This window comes from Tympanuchus pallidicinctus, unplaced genomic scaffold, assembly GCF_026119805.1.
Source record: "Tympanuchus pallidicinctus isolate F22 unplaced genomic scaffold, pur_lepc_1.0 scaffold15, whole genome shotgun sequence".
NCBI lineage: Eukaryota > Metazoa > Chordata > Aves > Galliformes > Phasianidae > Tympanuchus > Tympanuchus pallidicinctus.
In genome coordinates this window covers 4,362,786-4,367,417 of record NW_026294669.1, presented here as the reverse complement: position 1 = coordinate 4,367,417, position 4,632 = coordinate 4,362,786, and the positions used below count along the sequence as shown (strand labels likewise).

Here is a 4,632-nt window from a genome sequence, read left to right as displayed (position 1 = left end):
TCTATGCAGTTTTGCTCTGCAAAGCCTGGCACCCCAAAATGGAGTTGGCCAGTGGGGTGCCCAGTACCTCTACAGAGGTGGGAGCTCTGCCACTGCAGGCAGTAGCCAGGAGTGGGGAATTCCTTTGGCTACCAGCTGCACAGTGCTCCTGGAGGCAGTAATTGGCAGTAGCAAAAACTTATCTCCAAGAGTGTCACAAAAACTTGTAGGATTTGGATCTCAGGAATCCCAGAATTGCTCAGAACTCCCACCAGTTTTTCACAGTATAAATAACATCAGTGGATTTTGTCTGACTTCAAAATTGCCCATGGTGACCACGGTGGTGACAAACTGCTCCTTCAGGTAGCCATGAGATGCTGCTGCCACAGACAGGCAACAGGAAGAACACACCCAAGGACCTTTCCCATTAGTCCAATCTCCTACACTGCACGTCTCAGCACAGTAGATAGTGGGACAAACAGTTATTGTTCTTCCATAACCATCTTCATCTGGATGCATTTACACAGGGTGTGTAACACAGTGAATTCCCTGCTGCCAGTTTCTTTTTCCACCAGCTTAATTCCAATACTCCACTTGTTACTAAGCATTCTTGATAAAAAAAAAAACTGTAGGACCTTCATCTGGCTTGTCTCATCTTTCCAACCTGTATCCAGGGTGCAAGCAAGAAGCAGCCTAACACATATTTTTTGTAGCACAGCATATACTTGATGTTATAGGTCTAGAGGGTAAGGCAAATGGGGCTGCTCTACAGCACAGGTGTGAGGAATTACATGTGTAATTGCCAGGAAGAGCACTTAAGAGGGAGAGAGGAGGGTGTGAAGGGAGAGTTGGTGAGTTGGTGTGGAGACAGGTATGTGCATGTGATTGGGGAGGGTGGGCTCTCCTGAGGCAGTTGTGCAAGCTTTGTTGTAACTGGCAGTGCTACTGTAGGTGTCTTTTTTTTTTTTTTTTTTTTTTTGGTCCTTGCTATAAGTCTAGGCCCTCTTCCAAATTATGGCTAGGCAAGGACTTCATGGTCAAGGCTATGTTCACCTTCTCCTGTACCTGGCTCTTGGCAGTGTGACTGGGACTCAGTAGGCTGTTGTGCAGAGGCATCTTTTTCATGAGGAACCTTGGTTATTTGGCTCTGCTCTGCCTTTGTCCTCTTCTTTTTGCCAGAGGTGCTTTTAAGAAAGATAGGCTTATGAAGAAACTGCATCCACTAAGTATTAAATAGTTTTTAAATCAAGAACTCCCAAGGATAAAAATTTTCCAGAGGAGAGTCTTTCACTTGCCAAGTGATAATGAATTCATCCAAGCAAACCTCTGCAGATACTGCTGTTCTGGTGCTTTGCGTTACTTCCTTCTAATTCTGATGTTACCTTTGTAGTCTTTTTTTCTTTTTTTTTTTTTTTTTCCTAAAAGATAAATATAAGGGGAGCACGAGTGAGTTGTTCCACTAAGAATTTCTTAGTTAATATGTATGTCTTACAGCAAGTTCCCCCAAAAGACACGCTTATATTAACATTAGTAGAGGGCTTGGATTTAACTCACAGTGATAAAGTTGATGATCCCTGCCTCCTCTCTGGAGATAGGTGTACTGAATGTGCTTTTCTGTTCTCCTTTTGATCCCTCTAGTTACAGGTTACACTCTTGGGAAGACCACCTGTATGTTATAGCATTTGGCATAGAATCTCTTCCAAGTTCTCTGCCTAGTTCTTGCAAGCTGTGACGCTCCACCTGGGGCCGGAGGTGAGGAAGAAACAAGAAAAGCTTTACACTGTGACCTCATCTCACGGAGAGTTAAGGCTTTCTCTGACTGCAATAGCAGATTTTAATAGCTTGTAACTGTGAGACTGCCATGAATATATTGTTTCTGTTTGCATTGTTTTCTTTTTAAATCCAATCATAGTTAATTTTTTGAGAATGAGAACGAATTTTCAGAGCTCCTGGAATCTTCCTCAAATAAAGCTATGAGGTATTAATTCCTTTGTGAAAAATCTTGTCCCTTCATGTAGACAGCTGGCTCAGACGAAGGAGTCTGAATAACATTGAAAATAGAAACAGCACCAGCACAGCTTCTGGAAGTGTCATTTTCCAAGGACATGCTTGGAAATCTTATTTCTTGTTTTTTCAGAAAGTTGTACTTTCATCCTTTTTTACTGATAGAACCAGTGACCTTGGAATGGACTTTTTTTTTTAATTAAAAGTATAGAAGCTTGGTGTGAAATTAAAAATACCAGTAAGAATGGTATTAGGAGACTTGTTTGTTCTGGGGGGGAGTACTTACCCCAGTTTTTTCCATAATCTCCCTGGAATGGTATTAGTTTTTATTATCATAAACTTAATTATGAGGGATTACTTGAATTGCTACACATTGTGTTTACAAGCTTGATTTTGAGGTTTGTGCTTACAGACACAAATGTCATTTTGGTACGTGGCATGAGCAAGTGGAGCCCATTTTCTAGAACAAGGGGAAACAGCCCACTCCAAATTCTACAGGTTTTTGGGACACAGAACAAGAAGTCTATTTCTTTTGTCCAGTGTGTTCATAATTCTCTTGTCTCTTGTCAGGTGAGTAAGAACTCAAAAGTATTCTTCCTTTTTTTCTAATAAAGAAAACCTTGAATAAGACAGAGGTGAAATAATCTAATTTAAGAGTGAGGAGAACCTCCTTTATGCAATTCTGTCTCTATTATCACAAGGCAATGTCAGCTATTGACACCTGCTCAAATTGCAACCTTGACACCTGTTTAGTTATGACATGGTGTTTATGAACAGACAGTAACTCTTCCCTCCAGTATTTTGTGGATTAGCTCCATGAAAATGTTCCTCTGTAAATACACATCATAAACCATATAGATGATAAAACAGAGTGGGTAGACCCAGGAAGAGTATGTGGAATTTTTCCTGGCCCAAGGAGAGGCTTCTCCGGCCTTGATTGAGAGTCAGGCGATATGCCTCTTTGTAGCACCATTGCAATAGTTTAGTTGGTTAATTTTAATTCCTCTGACTCTTCAATATCCTTCTGGATATACAGCACCCTGGGGAGGACTGGAAACAACCAGTGAAATTGTAGCTTTTTTTTTTTTTTCTTTCAGTCCAAGTGTCCCATCTGGTAACTTCTTGCATTTTCAACTGCATATTGATAATTTTCCTCTGTGATGCTTCCTTTCAATTTGTTGACATGCTTGAAGCAGAGCTGCTTTTATTCCTCTTCTTCCTATGTTGCATTCCCAATATCAAAGATTCTGGTTCTTTTACCCCACATTCGTTACATTTCTGAGGTCATAGTGTAGCATGACAGTGCATTACTACTTTTTATTATATATATTGGAGGTGCAGCTGGCACATCATAGTGTTATAGAGATGCCCAACAGCAACTTGATATTAAAGCTAAGTACTTTCTCCCTGTGTGAACACCTTCTGTGTGAAAAGTAATCAACTGTAGGCTTAAGCAGAGCATTAAAAATCTCTTCTCTTGGCAGTGGTGAGCCTAGTGTTTACTGAAAATTTTTTTCTTTACCTTTAAACTATGTATCAGAAGCCTGTTCAGGCTCCTTTTAAGATAAGGCTTATGATTATTTAAAAAAATCTCTACAATTTTTAACAAAGATTTCTTCGAAGAGTACAAAACAAGAGGTGATGTTTTAATGAGTGAGATTCGTGCCAATTGACTGTTGATTTAAGGGAAATTTTGCCGACTGCCTCATGCATTATTCAGTTCCAGTTTCAAAATATCATTATATACAATTCTTGGTTTCAAGAGGTGATTCTTCCTCGGTTTTGAAATGCCTGATAACAAGGAAGACTGCTGCCTTATTCATGTGTGCTTGGCTAAATGACTGTACTTGTTCTTATCAGGATAGAGATTTTTGAGGACCTGGGTTGATCTCAGGCTGGTGCATCCACTGAAATCAAATGGATGGCTAAGGATTTGATGGAGAATGGAGTTCTGTGCCAGGGGAATGGAATTCCTCTGTTTACATATTCCTTCCTTCAACCAAAACCTCATTATTTTCTTGCCAGAAAGTTTTGACTACGAACTTAATTTTGATAAACTTGTTTAATTGTAAACCTTCTTGTTTACAAACTTGGGATGGTGTACTGGAAATGTAGAAGGTGTAAAAGTAGAAGGATGCCATAAAAAAGGTTATTGGTTCTTGTTGATTCAAGACTGAGACATTTGGGTGAGAATTCTGAGAGTGCCAGTGGGCCAGGGCTAGAACTCAGGACTGACCCAAGATCTCTTTTGTCTGTACTTCATCTCTTTCTCTTTTTTTTCTTTTTCTGTTGTAGAGTAATTGCAAGGCTCATTTTCATTTCTTATCAAGCCATACAGTTTAGCCATAGAGCTTAACAAAAATTTAATTGTTGAAGTGGCAATACTACTGGGATAACTGTAGCACAGAGATTCTCATTAAAATTGATGATTTTGTGTGGATGTCTAAGTATTGTTCTTAACTTAATTGACCAGGAGTACTGGTGAATCTGGTCACCCCTTCCCTCCCTTTACAGGTAACGTGAAGTTAATTTGGTGTAGTCAGCAGGATGTCATTAGTGTTAAGAGGTCCAGAAGTTACCTCTCAGCTGTATACCAGAAAGGCTGTAAGTTGGGAAAGGTATGAGCACTGGAAAGCCATGGCTACCTGG

The 4,632-nt window shown here is 39.9% G+C and overlaps 1 long non-coding RNA gene across 1 annotated transcript; it reads left to right on the top strand.

Moving 5' to 3' along the window:
- The first annotated feature begins 1,615 nt into the window (after positions 1-1,615).
- LOC128077002 (uncharacterized) lies at positions 1,616-4,423 on the top strand. Its single transcript, XR_008204771.1, has 3 exons — positions 1,616-1,731; positions 2,396-2,553; positions 3,844-4,423. It is a non-coding gene; the product is annotated as an uncharacterized LOC128077002 (long non-coding RNA).
- The last annotated feature ends 209 nt before the right edge of the window (positions 4,424-4,632 follow it).